This window comes from Microtus ochrogaster, linkage group LG10 (genome assembly GCF_000317375.1).
Source record: "Microtus ochrogaster isolate Prairie Vole_2 linkage group LG10, MicOch1.0, whole genome shotgun sequence".
Taxonomy (NCBI): domain Eukaryota; kingdom Metazoa; phylum Chordata; class Mammalia; order Rodentia; family Cricetidae; genus Microtus; species Microtus ochrogaster.
In genome coordinates, this window is record NC_022035.1 from 16,637,474 (window position 1) to 16,654,049 (window position 16,576).

The following is a 16,576-nucleotide window of genomic DNA, read 5'->3' on the forward strand; positions in this document are numbered from 1 at the left end:
TCCAGAAGACCTTAGTTTGGTTTCCAGCACCAATGTCAACCAGTCCACAACCACCTTTAATTTCTGCTCTCGGGGACCTAATGCGCTCTGCTCTGTTTTCTGTGGGCACCCACACACATATGCATGCATATACACAGAGAACACAAATATGCCTAAATTAAAATAAGACAATTTTTAAAGTTTTTTTTTAAATTTGTATGTTGTTTTAGACAGTATAACACTCCCTTTCCCCCAGGTATGTGTTACCCTGTTGGTTTCCTAGTGCTGGCTCATCAAAGTGCCAGAAGGTCTGGGTTCCCTCTAGATACTCTAGAGAAGAAATGTCTTCACTCTATCTAACTTCCCATGGTTCCAGGGGTTCCTTCTGGCATCAGTGCACACGCTGCCCCACTTGTTTTCCCAAGAATTCCTCCTCCTGATCCATACATGTATCTTCTCTTCTGTCCCTAATAAAATAACGTGTACTGAATTTAGGATTACCTTGACAGATAATCCAGAATGTTCTTGCTTCAATATGCTTAACTTAATGTTATCTGTTAACATCATTATTCATAGGCATTGGCTACTTGAATTTCATATATCTTTGGATAATTTACCAGTACTCTCTCTACAATGTCCTGATCTGGAAACCCAAGGTATTTACTTCACTTGGCTCAAGCGAATTTATAATTGTGGCAAAGGATCTTAAAATGAAAAGGATTTCCTGGATTGTCGTGTACTTTCAGTATAGCCACAAAAATACTTTAGAATAGAAAACAGGATGGGCATGGTCACAAGAGGAGATGTGACAAGAGCAGAGATCAGTTTAACTTGAAGAAGATACCACAAGTCAAGGAGTCTAGGTCTCAATGAAACAAATTATCTTCTAGCACCCCTAATGGAATCCAGTCTTGCAGATCCATGGTAGACTTCTAATCTCCAGAACTCTATAGTATGAATGTGTATTATGGCAAACCATTAAAATTGTAGGTATTTCTGGCTGGACATAGTGGCACATACTTGGGAGACAGAGGCAGGTGGATCTCTGTGAGTTTGAGGCCAAATTGGTCTATATATCGAACTCCAGGACAGTCAGAGCTATGTAACAGAGAAACCCTGTCTCAAAATGAACAAAAAGTGTGTAGGAATATCTAATGGGAACAAAAAGAAATTGAGATTCACACACACACACACACACACACACACATAATGATAAAAGAAAATAACACATCTTAAAATTAGAATGAAATAGTTCAAATTTTAAAGGACCACACAGAGAAGAAAACAAGAGCTCTTAGACATCATATACATTATACCCATGTACATATTTACATGTTTGTTAGCAGGCATGCAAAACCTAATAGAAATAAGTGAGCTTTAATTGAGAAAATCTCATAAAAAATGAACAAAAATATACAAAATAATGTGTAAAGTAGGACTGTTAGTAACATTTAAAGAAACATGAAGCTGAGCCAGTATTCACAAAACAGGAATTCTTCAGGAAGGAGAAGGAAATCAATGAAATAGCTTTCTCATATTTTATGCAGGTGAAAACATTGCATACTGGGAGTCTAGTAAAACTGAAGATTGTAAGTCCATCTATCCAGGGTCATGAAGTTTCCAAGTTACAGAGAAAGTAGTATTCCAAAGATACCAGAGGGGAAATTGTTCATTGGCTAATGGCCTGATGGTCTGGTACTAATGATGAAAACTAGGTAACAATATGAAATTATCTTCAGAATTCTCAGAGTAAACTATTGCTAACCTATACTTCAGTATCTGTCCACAGGAGCATAGAGGGATAAAGCTGTCTGACAATGAGAAGCTCTCACATTTACCTCACATACATGTTTTTAGAGACCCTAGAGGATAGGTAAGCCAAAACTACAACAGCAGCCACAAACACAAGATCCAGAAAATCAGTTTCCTACAGAAAAACAAGGTAAAGGTGATCCCTAAAGAGGATTCCCTAACAGTTAGGTACGAAGGGTAGAAGCAACCGTTCCTGATACACACAGGTCAAGGGATCACTGAGAGACACTGTGTCACTTCCGATGTATATAAAGCCTGCTCCAAAGACAGATCCCATGTCTATTACCATTAACTGAGCACAAACCTGTGGCTTGGTAGGTCCTAGGCCCTAAAGAACAACCTAAGACCATTCTTCTCCTAAGTGGACCTAGTAATAAACTCTTGTCTAAGTTCTTATCTTTATAGCTACATACTAGTACATCTCTCAGTTCATCAGAGAAGCTGTTTACAGTGGACAGTGATTAATACACAGACACACAACTGGTCAATGCATTGAGAATAAGGGACTATGGAGTACTCATCTCTAAGGGAGACATCTTTACCACCCCTCCAACAGTGCTCCAGAATCATTGTGGAAGTGGAAAGGGAAGATTATAGGAGTCAGAAATAGTGGACATCGCCATCAAAACAGCTTTTGTGGGGCAGACAGGGCTACTGCACAAATGAACTCACAGCTGTGTCTGTGGGCACACAATCAGGACAAGAACAAGCCAGCCCAAACTCCAGCAACAATGGGGAAGGCAACTATTGGCAACTGATAGTTGCCGAGGGAGAGAGAATCTGTTTTCTGCAGAGATAAAGTCTTTGAGAGAGTATGCATGCTGCAGATGATGGTCCTATATCCATGTTTGACATACAAGCAACATTATGGACTCAGTAGGATTAAAAAGAAAAAGACCACACGAAGTTGGGAGGGAAAAGTGGTGGTGGACATAGAGGAGATAGTGGAGCAGAGAGAATAGAAGAATGGATTGGATCCAAACATGACATGGATTTACGAAATTTCCAAACTAAAATAAATAGGTATAATTATATTTTCAAAGTAGACAGTACTTCCAACTCTTTGAGGGTATATGGTGGTTTGAATGAAAATGACCCCCAAAGGGAGTGGCACTACTAGAGGTGTGGTCTTGTTGGAGGAAGAACATCTCCGTGGAGGCGGGCTTTGAGGGCTCACATATGCTCAGGCCACACCCTGTGACTCAGTTCGCTTCCTGTTACCTGCTGATCAAGATGTAGGACTCTCAGCTCCAACATCATGTCTGCCTGCACACCTTCATAACCCACCACGATGAGGATGGACTAAACGCCTGAAACTATAAACTAAAACCTCAATGAAATGTTTTCCTTATAAGAATTGCCCTGGTCATGGTGTTTCTTCACAGTGATAGAAACTCCAACTAAAAACAGGAAGATTGACAAAATTGGTGAGGATTGATTATAAATTCTGATAAACAACACACGGAAATCTAAAAACAGAGACACTTACAGAGAATAAACAGTGGGGACCAGAGCCTGAATGGGGAAATCTGAAAACAAAGAAGGACTACAAAGTTTCAATGAAGAGGAATAAGATTCCTGAGATCTACGGCACAACACACTGACAACAATTCACAACACTGTATACATTTAAAACTGTCAAAAATAAGCTTCATCTGGTTTTTGTTTGTTTCATGAAAATAATTTTTTCAGACAGAGTATTCTGATTACAGTTTTCTCTCTACCAACTTCTCCCAGTTCCTATCCACTCCACTTTCCCTCCCATCCAGATCCACACTCTTTCTGTCTATTAGAAAATAGGCAGCCAGGGGCATGGTGGCACACACCTTTAATTCCAGCACTCAGGAGGCAGAGGCAGGAGGATCTCTGTGAATTCCAGGCCAGCCTGGTCCACAGAGTGAATTCTAAGACAACCCAAGCAATACAGAGAAACCCTGTCTTGAAACAAACAAAAAAAAAAAAAAAAGGAGGAGGAGGAGAAGGAAGAGAAAAGAAGGAAAACAGACATGTAAGAAATAAAATTAAAATAAATTAAAATAAAACAAAAACAAATCATAATAGCTCGAGACAACCAAGCAAGAAAAAGAGCAGAAGAAAAAGCACAAGAAACATACAGATTCAGAGACACGAAGCTTTGTGTGTGTGCATACACAAAATATACAAAAATCGCATAAAAAATACAAAACTAAAACATAAACCCTAACAGTATGCATAGCATATACCCCCAAAACCTATAAGGTTAGAAGAAAATTTGCCTGACTTAACATGTGACAAAGAGCCTCCAACGATACTACTGAGCTCATTTTGTGTTGGTCAACTACTGCTGGGCATGGGGCACCCTTAGCCAATGGTTTGTCTCCTCAGTGAGACTCTCTTGGAGAAAACAAAATTTTCATTTGTGACTATCAATTGGACATAGCTTCTGGGCTAAGGAGGGGGTGTTTGTTCATTTCCCCTTTAAATTCTAGAACTCTCTCTGGTACAGACCTGTGCGTGCCTTGTGCGCGTCTCTGTAAACTCATTTGTGTGCCAGCACTCTTGTGTCTAGAAGGCCTTGATTCCCTGGTGTCCGCCAAGCCCCTCCGGCTTTTACATTCTTTCTGCCTCCTCTTCCATAGGGTTCCCTGAACAGAGGGGAGGGATTTGATACAGACATCCTTTGGGGGCCTGAGTGTTCCAAGGTCTCTGCATTCATTCCCATCTTCCACAGAAGGTAGCTTCTCTGTTGATGGCTGAACATGGCATATATAACTAAAAACGCTCAATTCGTAATAAAATCTGAAAGGAAAGCTAGGCAAATGGAAGGTGAAAGGTAGAAAAAGAAAACTGATCATAGCATAACTTGGCCGACTTAACGTGAATAATTCTAAAGATAGCGATAAAGGCTCAGCCAGGTGTGGTGGTTCAAGCCTTTGATCCTAGCACTTGGAAGGCAGAAATGGGTGGATCTCTGGGAGTTCTAGGCCAACCTGATCTGTATGTCAAGATCTAGGCTAGCATGGAATATACCATGAGCCATTGTCTCAAAACAACAATAATATAATTTTTTTACAGCTGCATTTATTTATTTATTTAAGATTTCTGCCTCCTCCCCGCCACCGCCTCCCATTTCTCTCCCCCTCCCCCAATCAACTCCCCTTCCCTCATCAGCCCCAGGAGCAATCAGGGTTCCCTGACCTGTGGGAAGTCCAAGGACCACCCACCTCCATCCAGGTCTAGTAAGGTGAGCATCCAAACTGCCTAGGCTCCCACAAAGCCAGTACGTGCAGTAGGATCAAAAACCCATTGCCATTGTTCTTGAGTTCTCAGTAGTCCTCATTGTCCACTATGTTCAGTGAGTCCAGTTTTATCCCATGCTTTTTCAGACCCAGGCCAGCTGGCCTTGGTAAGTTCTCAATAGAACATCCCCATTGTCTCAGTGTGTGGGTGCATCCCTCGTGGTCCTGAGTTCCTTGCTTGTGCTCTCTCTCCTTCTGCTCCTGATTTGGACCTTGAGATTTCAGTCCGGTGCTCCAATGTGGGTCTCTGTCTCCTTTCATCACCTGATGAAGGTTAATATTCAGGAGGATGCCTATATGTTTTCCTTTGGGTTCACCTTCTTATTTAGCTTCTCTAGGATCACGAATTATAGGCTCAATGTCCTTTATTTATGGCTAGAAAACAAATATGAGTGAGTACACCCCATGTTCATAGCAGCATTGTTTGTAATAGCCAGAACCTGGAAACAACCTAGATGCCCTTCAATGGAAGAATGGATGATGAAAGTATGAAATATATACACATTAGAGTACTAGTCAGCAGTAAAAAACAATGACTTCTTGAATTTTGCATGCAAATGGATGGAAAGAGAAAACACTATCATGAGTGAGGTAAGCCAGACCCAACAATAATATAATTATTGATACACTAATACATTGTTGATCTAAGCATAATTTTCAAACAGCTGTACTAATGATGCAAAGTACTTTTTCAAGTGTGTATGTGGGGTGAAAGCTGTAGAGTACGTCCTAAGAGTGTTATAACTTGTAAAGTAAGAAGTAGTGCCAAGAGAGAGGACTCAGTCGATAAAGAAAGCCCTTGCAACACAAGTGTGGCACCTGGATTTCAGAACTCCAGCACCCATGGAAATTCTGGGCTGGTGCAATGGCCTGCTTGCAGTCTCAGGCAAGGAAGAGACAGGATCCTGATAGCAAATGAACTAAGAAGACTGGCTGAATCAGAGAAATTTGAGTTCAAGTGAGAGACCCCCACTTCAATATAGATAAGGTCAAAAGTGATCAAGAGAGACACCTGACATCAGCCTCTGGCCTACACAAACACAAACACATACCTGTATACACACACGCACACACCGACACATACATGCATGCACACACACATACACATACACACGTGCATGCACATACACATACATATACACATGAATAGTAATAATAATAAAGACTATACATAACCAATTAAAGAAAAAATACTAAACATCAACTAAAGAAACAGAAATTGCTACTTCGGGGGAAAGGCAATGGGTAAGTGAGAAAGCGGCAGATGTTATTTTTATTACATGAATCTATTTGCATCATGTATACGGCTTTTTTCTAAGCCCTGGTATTATCAGAATTGCTACAAGAGGATCACTATATTCAAGCTGTTTTGCCATGTGCTACTGAGTGTCTATTACACGTATTTGCTCAAATAGCATTGTTTAAATATGAGGAAAAGCTAGCCACAGAAAGCCCCCTCAGCTTGCTGAAGTTACTACACATGGTTTAGCCTGGAATATAAACAGCCCTGGATGAGCCTAGCCTTCCCGCATTCTTCTTCTGTTTTCTCCAGCTGTGAAACATATTGATGACTCGGGGTGTTTTTATTTGCTCATTTTTGAATTCCAAGGAGGACACACCTTAAAGAAAGCATTGCCAAAAATAACCTTCCGTCATGGTGTTACCAGCTGCCTTAAATCTCCATGAAAACTGTGTCAGATTTCTTTACATGGTGCACCCACACACCTACGGGATGTGCTTAAGAGCCTGCAAAATACATACTCTATCAACAAGTAATTATAACTATTAAACAAATCAAAATACTTCTTTAGTATTTTGATGCTCATCTGCATCAAAATTCAATGATATTTCTCAAAGGCAGTATACTTATTACAAGACAAATTTTCAAAAAAAATTAACCTATTATTGTATGTGAGTTCTCATGGGTATACATATATGTACACATAAGTGTGCATATCAGGATACATGCATAGGGGCCAGAGGGCAACTTTGTGAAGCTGGTTCTATTTTGGAGTCAATTTTCTCCTTCTACCTTTCCGAAGGTTCCAGGGATCGAACTCAGGTCCCCAGACTTGCACAGCAAGCACCTTTACCCACTAAGCCCTCTCTTTGACCCCGATTACTTATTTTTTAATTTAATCTCATCCAGCTTTTCTACCTCCTATGAATTAGCTGCTCTATGTGTTCCCAGACCACTTGCCTGAGGTGAGAAGTTATTAGGAATGACAGGTTAATTCTAATGCTAACAAAGAAAACTGAAAGCGGTGAGTGAAGAGGAATTTTTTAAAAAGGAGATAATTTGTTCTGTAGTTACAGTCAGTCGCAGAGGAAGATATCGTATAGGCACACCATGAGTTTGGTAAGATTTTCCTCTCTGCCTCTGAGTTAACTTGGTCATTCGAGATGTCCGATAATAGCCTACTGCTTCTTGGTGATTGACGGGCCTGCTGCTAGCCACGCCCCACACAGCCGCTGATTGCCTTCATGTAACTTGCCTTTTCTCCGAATAGAGTCCAGAGCATGTGCGCTGAAGACACGCTACCTCCAGCTTCTGTAAGGTGCCTGTCTGCCTGTTTAGAGAGCGTACAACATTGCACTTTAACGACACACGGCAGAACTAATTAGTTTCTCTCTGCCTCTTTGAAATTTCAGGGCTCTCCTTTCTTTCTTCTAGGATAAGAAATCTGACCTTATTTCTCACCCCCTGGTGTAGGAAAACACGTGGTGGTGAATTCGGTCTCATTACTGGCGGGAACCTGCAAAAGAAATGATTCAGTGCTTCTTCTCCACAGCCCTCTGTATCCTCCAAGAGATCATCTTGCTTCCTGATGTCCCTTTACTGTATCAGGGTCCTGAATTAGCGCTTAACTGTAAGAGACGGTGTTTGGTCAGAAAATTTTACGGCTGTCCTTTGGCCTGAGGCTGGGTGTGAATATTGGACCCAGCTTTGTTTTATCTGCCATATGATCCTCAGCTCCGGGGAATGAACTCCGCTAAGAAGCATTTTCCCTCTCCATAACACCGATATTTACTCAAACCGGTTCAGCTCCCTGCCTGCACGCTTTCTTCATCAGAACCCCCCGGGACGGGGTGGGGTGGAGAGGTGGAGGGGGGGGGGTTGAGGAGCATGACAGGTTAGATTCCAGCCCTGAACCCCACCCTGCGCTGCTAACAATTACTGTAAGATTAAGATACACGCTGAGGGCCAAATCAGTGCCTGAAAGGGAATCCTTCCAGGGAAACCTGTCCTAATTCAGTTAACCTGCGAGGCGAGTATTGGTTCGCTCCCCACAATAGCATTAAGAAGTCCATCCACCTTATTGGCCAGCTGCTGGTTTCACGAGTGAGCCCTGGGGATTGCGGACAATGAGCGCTGGTGCTGAAGTAGCGGCTGAAGTCTCTTAAGTCAGTCGGCTGGACTCCGATTCTGTTTTTGGCATCCGGCCCAGTGTATCAAAATTGTGGTTTTGCAGCCCGTTTTGGAAGCTGCTCCACTAGGCCATGTGACAACCCCAAAAGTTGGTCTGGCACCAGAAGACCTCATCAGATTGCGAATCTGAGAGGCCTCCAGTTGCCTGTTTTTGTATTGATGCCTCCTTCCCCATAATCACTAACAGAAGGGGCGAGGCTGCAGTTGGAACACACCTCACACCTCCTGTACGCTTGTGTTCCCCTTCCCGGAGCCCTCATAAACCTCCTGCTTCTGTGTATTGAACCCCTCCAATAAAAGCATTCTCCAGGGAAAACTGCAGGAAGAGTTTGAGTTATTAGCATAGATCAGGAAGCTTGCCTGACAGGGGCACAAGACATGACTACAGATTTACCTGAATGATTTAAGAATCTCGGTTTATGTGCTCATTTTACACTAGGGGAAACAAAAGATATGATGTCTCTAGCCGTAGCCAGGCAGAGGTCCCCTTGGACTTTGTGGAGGTCCCGTTTCCCCTCCAAATGGAAGTGGGTAGATATTAGGCATGGTTGATTTCCTGTGGAAAAGCAGAGGACTCAATATATTATGCAGTTGTGGACAACGCTCAGTTTAATGCTTCCTGGGGCCACCATTCTTATGAAAGCTTCCCTGCCTGTTCAAACCTCACCTCCTACTGAATGCCTTGTGTGCTTGACCCTGTGGTGGACAATGCAAATCTCCCATTGTCTTTTATTTAAAGACACATGATGTAACCAACGACCAGCAATGGGGCACATTGGATCACTGAAATAAGAAGCAAGTTTACAGAAAAGTGTTGTGCTATGGATCTCAAATGATGTGAGCATTGGGCAGAAAGGGTCACAAATATGGCCTGCTCCTTCCTAAATGCTGTGATCTAGAAACCAGGTGAGTGGGAAAATGAGAAAGGAAAATTCTACTCTTGGTGGCGGTGTTTCTCAAGAAATAGGATGTAAACATCTGTTTATGAAAAAAACAACTTAGGATGCCTACAGAAAATGAGTGTGAAGAAGGGGTGTCTTTAATCAGAAACGAGGGCTACAGAGAAAACCCTGAGTAAGTGATACTGGAAGCCAGAGCAGAGGGCTTCAAACTGTCTTGGGGAAAGATTAAAACTAAGAAAGATTTCAGTCAAGAAAATGAAAACATCAGTCAGGTTTCTAAGTTGTTCTCTTCATGTAAAGACTGAGACCTTATAGTTCATGATTCTAAAAAAGCTAAGTAACAAGGTGAACCCTAAGGAAAACATATATAGATCCACCTGGAAAGTTGAAATAGACAAGATCGCCTGGCAAAATAGGGGTGGGGGAAAAAGGGAGGTGAGAAGGGGAAGAGGAGGGGAGAAGGGGAGAGGCAAGGAGAACTTGAGGGAATAGGATAGTTGAGATGGAGGAAGGACAGAGATGAGAGCAAGGAAAGAGATATCTTGATTGAAGGAGCCATTATGGGGCTAGCAAGAAACCTGGCTCTAGTGAAATTCCCAGGGACCCACAAGGATGACCCTTGCTAAGACCCTAAGCAATAGAGAAGAGGGTGCCCAAACTGGCTTTGTCCTGTAGTCAGACTGATGAATATCTTAAATATCACCATAGAACCTTCATCCAACAGATGGAAACAGAGGCAGAGACCTGCATCAAGGCACTGGACTGAACTCCCAAAGTCCAGTTGAAGAGTGGGAGGAATGAGAATATGAGCAGAGTGGTCAAGACCACCATGGCTACACCCACTAAAATAGTGTACCTGGGCTAACAGGAGCTCACCAACACCAGCCAGACCGGGAGCCTACTGCCAAACTAGTTCCTCTAAGTTGCACGGCTGGGGCAGACTGCGGGGCCACAGGCAGTGGCACCAGGATTTATCCCTGCTGCTTGTACTGGCTTTTGGGGAACCTCTTCCCTTTGGATGTATACCTTGCTCAGCCTGGATATAGTAGCGAGGGCCTTGAACCTTCCCCAAAGCAATGTGCCTTAACCACTCTGAGGGGTGGATTGGGGGTGGGTGAGGGGTATGTGGAGGGAATGGGAGGAGGAGAGGGAGTGGGAACTTGGATTGGTATGTATAATGAAAAAACATAGTTTGTTTTCTTTTTAAAAATATAAAAAGAAACAATTAAAATCAGACCTAGGCCTGAGTAAGCACCAAATGTCATTGGTGTCTTTTTGTTTTTGTTTTTGTTTTTCTTTTTTTTTTTTCCGAGACAGGGTTTCTCTGTGGTTTTGGAGCCTGTCCTGGAACTAGCTCTGTAGACCAGGCTGGTCTCAAACTCCCAGAGATCCGCCTGCCTCTGCCTCCCGAGTGCTGGGATTAAAGGCATGCACCACCACCGCCCAGCCTTGTCATTGGTGTCTTGGCCAGACTCAACAAACCCCATGTTTGTCTGCTCTTCAGCACCACAAGAACAGTACAGTATGGGGCGTGAAACCATTTGAAGGGCAGCCTTGTCTATGAATGCAGCGTGTTGTACACCAGCTGTATGTGTTAGCTGGATCTTGTCTGGGGTTTGTTGGATAAATGATATTTATGACATCACAATATTAAGTGTCATCTCACAGACCCCTAGTTTGATGAAGACAGGCATGGTCAAGACTAAATAACTTTAACAAGTTTGGCTCTTCTACTTCAGCAAAACTCCTCTCAGAAAAGAAGTTCATTTGTTTTTTCCACTGTAGGTGTCTAATGGTCATTCCATAAATATTCTAACTTTTAAAAAAATGTAAATACCAGATTTCTAAATGTAATTTTGATAACTTATAGAACCAGTAATACTGAATTCATTGGTAAAGATGCTTTATTTTGAAAAATTCAGAGAAAAAAATATTTATAGGAATAATTACCAAATCCAGTCTCTGTGTGCTCTCCTTACCTGTAACTCTATGTAACAGAGACCCCTCTTGATTGTGTGACTTGCTGTTGCCCCTCCCATTCTAAAATGATGCATTCTGTCTACAAATGCTGCAAGAAATGAGCCACATTTGGGGCAGTTTTCAAGATGAACTTCATAAGATTTTAATTCGAGGGTTGGAGAGATGGCTTGGTAGGGAAGCGTGCTAGCTACTCACAAACCATGAGGAGTGGAGTTCAGATCCCAGTACCCGTGTAAAAGCCAGGCACAGCTGTGGGGGCTTGTAATCCCAGTTCTGTGGGAGGTGGGGACAGGATGATCTCCAGAGCTTGTTGGCCGCCAGCCCAGCTCCATGTTCTGTGAGAGGCAGGACACCTGATGTCTGCCTCTGGCTTCCTCACTGGTGCTTGTGTAGGGATAAGTCCCGCCCCTTAGGGAGCATGGCCCCTGAGCTCACTTCCTCTTACTCCCAGCATTCTGTTCTGTTTACTCCTCCCACTTACGTTTTAACCTATGAGGCCAAGCAGTTTCTTTATTACTTAATCAATGACCTTTCTCCATCTGCTCTCTGGAGCAGATGCCATGCTCCCCTCTCCCGGGATGGACATAGGCTAGAATCTCCCTGGTAAGCCACCTCGTGGGCTACACAGATTATTAGAAATGGGCTAGTCCAGGTGCGCGAGTTAGCCGAGAAGAGGCTAGATATAATGGGCCAAGCAGTGTTTAAAAGAATACAATTTGTGTGCTGTTATTTTGGGGTATAAGCTAGCGAGGTGGCCCAACCGCTCCTATTACTACATGTTTGTGTAGGTACATGTACCTGCCCACAAGGGCCCATGCCATATACCACACTTAAACACATACATCCATACTCACACAGACACACAAAGTTTAATATTGTGTTTGAAGCAAGATGGTAGTAGATGTCAATCATTTCTTGATTCAAGAAATGATTGACACTTTCTATTAACAGCATGTGATCCTCCTTCAACCTTTAACCACAAGACCAGTAAATAAACACCTAACTTTTATCGCTGTTGAGATTTAACGAGAAAGAGCCCATCCTTTTCCCGACCCTGCTCTTTCTCCCCAAGGTGACCACTGATGTCTCCTCTTATCCTGGGTCTATCCTTCCTATAAGCTTTTCTGGCCACCAAAGGCCAGCAGGGCATCCAGAATACAGTTCTCCACCCCCACCCGGGAGCCAGCTCCCTGTGCCCTGTGCCCTGCTCCACACTTGCAGAATCCAGGTGAATTTTAAAATAGAATGCATGGAGACCCAGTTATATAAAAAGTCACCTCTGGCCTCCTGTTCTGTCGTGGGAGTTAAGACCAGCTGGGTTGCTCTTAGTATCAGTTTCCAGGGCCTAAGTCTCTGTGATCTGCAGCAGAAATTCTTACAACAGGGCCCTTAGAAGTCTCGTTCTCTGATGGGCTGCCAGAGGCAGAGTCCAAGGCATATCTCTGTAAGCAGACTTTTTACTGAGTTCCCAGGGACTGGGAGAAAACTACCAGAAGGAACAGGCCCCATTTGTGTCCTACACCTAGTAATCTACAGCTGTCTCGGGTGGATGGCGGGATCGATCGGCAGCTACATAGTCATCTAGTTCCCTTGTTAATCTGGATGGAGATGACCATGCCGATGAGAGGGAGAGAACGGGGCAGGAAAAAGAGAGAGCAAGAAGGGAAGGGGGAAGTATATAAATACATTGAATGAAAACCCTTAAAAACTGGTTTTTCTCTCCTAAACTTCCTTCTCGGAGGGGCAGCTCAAAACCCACCCACCCTGCTAAGAAAGATGTTCAAGGCCACGATGCCCTTCTTACAGAATCAAGAAACCACAGTTACTGCAGTCACCTGTGAAAACTTGGAGTCACATTAACAGCACTGGTCAAACGTGGGGCGCTAAGTTTGGGTTAGGAGGTGGTGTGATAATAGTTCTCACTTCTTAAGCAAGTAATGGCATGGATTTTAAAACATTTAGGGCTGCTGACATGGTTTCATGGGAGAGTGCCTGCCTAGCGTCTGTAAGAGCCTCAGTTTGACCCCAGGCAACCCCTCTTCAGCTGAAGCGCCTCCGAGAGGCAGAACCTGCAGTAATGAGCATCAGAACCATTGGCCCAATGGGATGGTGTCTCCCCTCCACATTACAGAAATAAAAACATTAAATGAAAACATTCTGCAAAAGAAATAAAGTATTTGAAATCTGTAGATATATGTATGGTTACATTTAACCTATTTTTTTTGTTATTCCTCTAGTCTTAATAGAGAAATTTAACATTTGTTAGCAAGAGTAGAGATAAGCCACCCTATTTTAAGAGAAATAAATTAGATCATACGTTCCTCAATTTCATCTTCCAGGATAAAGTTCCTATAATGTCTTTTATTCTGTCAATAAAATTTCATCTGATCTGACTAGATTTTGGCAAATTACAATGTGACCATTTGGAAAGATTTCTGGATCTAAATACTGCATCTCCTTGAAATTCAGAAGCAGACATGACGGTGAAGCTGTAAGATGTTTTTGCCCCCCACTGCGTCTGGAGGAGACCGGCCTGTTGAGCTGGCTGCTTTCTTTCTCTCGGTAGGAGAGCTCTGGTAAGATATTCAGATCTGACAAATAGATCACTCTTCATCATTTTACAAGTAAGAAAATAGTATCAGAGTTTGTATGTGTTCCCCAGATCACCTCTGCCTACAGCACCAACTGGCTAGCCCAGGCTAGTTAGTGTTCCTTCCCAGTGCCCCAGCCATGCCCAGCTCAACAAAGGCAGGGAAATGGAAGCCTGCTCTTGCAAACTGCCACCTGCCTCAGAGACACACACTTCCCAGAGAGCTTGGTGGGAGACTTCCCCATGACATGCTTGGTTTGTGCCAGAAAACAAACAATAGTTATGCACTTTGTGCACAGAACCCAGAGACACACTAAGAAATGCATGCCCTAATACTTACCAATCTGAGACTTGGTCAGAAAAAAAAAAAAGTGAATGTAGCTTAGAATGAGCGTATACAGCAGCGTATGTGGCAGAGGGAGAGGAGGCCTAAAATAAAAATCGGTCTTTGGCTCTGCTGCTCGCAGAGGGATCTCCAGGAAACCTCCGAATCTTCCCGAGCTTAAAACTTCAGCTGTAAAAATCACCATAAATCGTGCATGGAGGGTAGAATTGTGTAAACCTTCAAAGAGGGAGACAGAAAGATAGAAAGAGACAGAGATGGAGCCTGTGAGGGGGCTCAAGAGTGAAGGCGCTTGCCTCCAATCCAAACCCGATGGCCCGAGTTTGATCCCCAGGGCCCACGTGGCGGAGTGTGAGAACTGATCCTGACAGCCCACTCTACCTGTGCAGGCGCAAGTTGGGGGTCCGGAGTGAAAAGGAGAAGGAAGAGACAGAGAACGAAATAAATCTGAGGATACACAACAGGCTCTCAGCCTGTGGAAATTCACAAGGCCTGAGTGTCACGCCGACTCCTTCAGCTGAACTAGTGGGAATGTCTACTTTGTTATGAAGGTATACACCAAATCACACCCCTCCCCGGGCCCTAGGCACTGTAGAATTGTGTCTAGGACCTGAAAGTGTTTGAGCTAGTGGGCTGACGCTAGCTGGCGCCCAGAATGGCGTACTCTGGTATTCACTCCAAAGCTTCAACAGGATTCCTGCATGGTGCTGGATCCCTTGAGGAAAAACGGAGGCAGCCTTCGGCAGACTCAGGCCTCTGGCCCACACCTCTGCATTCTCTTCCACGTGTTTTCATGGCATACTGTACTCCCCACCTTTACCGCTTCCGACTGGAATTGTCGTTTTACGTTGTCTGTTTTGTCACGTGACTTAGGAGCTCTACAACCACGTGACTGACTCACGGCTAGTCTCCCATTTGACCCCACAACAGTCTGCAAATAAATGTCTGAATGAAAAGAAAAATTAAACAGCCATTTTAAAACCTTTACCACAGTTGGCCCTAGAAAGAAATCAGCTTCAGGGATTGATGCGCTCCCACGCCCTCCTCCCCAATCTCATTTCCAGCCCAAGGAAGACATGTCTCTATTTCCAACCTTTAGGCCACTTAGGCATCTGTTCGGGATGTTCCTCATCAAACTAATCCACTCAATAAGTTGTGCTTCGAAAGAAGATCTGATGCTCTGGACAGTGGCGCAGCAGCCGACGTACCATGGTCCCTTCTTGGAGAGGCTCACAGGATAAAGTGAGCTTGGATCAAGGCTCCGATTTTCAAAGAGGCCACTAACCATTAGCCAAAATATTTCTGGATCAGTAACCATACCCTATCATCAAGTTGACTTTCTAAAAATTACAATGTGGTTTTAGGACCTGGTACGTAGTGTACATGCAATAAATAGTTGCCGGATAAGGAATGGCGGGAGTTTGACTGATCTTTGATTGACCATCTGTGATGCCTAGGATTATAACTGGCAAATGTCCTCAAAGCTTTGCGGGATGGGGCTGAATTGGGGGCCCCGCCAAGGTGATACCACCGGGAGAGTTTGTTAACATTCCAGACATCCTCCTGGGAGCAGGTGTGTGTGTGGAAGCAGACTAAGCAGGCTTCTTTGATACTGCAGCAAGACAGAGTCTGGCCTTCAAAGAGATCTTGGAGACAAAACGCTGGCTAACTAACCTTCCAAAACTACCGGCTGCCAGAACACTTCCTACTTTTAAAGCACATTTGGCCAAAGCATAAGCTAGCTGCCAATACCATTTACCTATAATCTCCATTACTGATAATCAGAATTTATTTGGCCTTAGATTTGCCTGCCTGGCGGCTCGTTTTTACACTTGTGGAAAGTCGTCCTAGCTCTACAACTTTCCATAGGGCTGAGCATGCAGTTGGTACGGCAAGAAGTATTTCTGGGTTTTGTCATGGTTGCTGCTGTTTTCAGCCGGTGGCAGTAGCCCTGTATAAGGTCTTCCTGGGGTCAGAAGAGAAGGGCAGGGACAACCCTCATCCATTTGAGAATTTTCTGGTCAGCTCTCACCCATTCGTCCGCATGTTTTTCCCCCCCTTAGGATAGACCATGCTCTCAAAAGTTACAGAAATAAGAGAAGTGGGAAAAGCCTTCACAGAACCCAATTAAAACACGGTAGGTAGATTTTATGCTATGCTTAAAGTAAATACACATCTAAATGACGAGGACCATAGCCCAGACAGCTTCTCACCTATCCTCTCTGCCTCAAGCTGGGCGTCGAAAACTCACTTTTTTTGCGG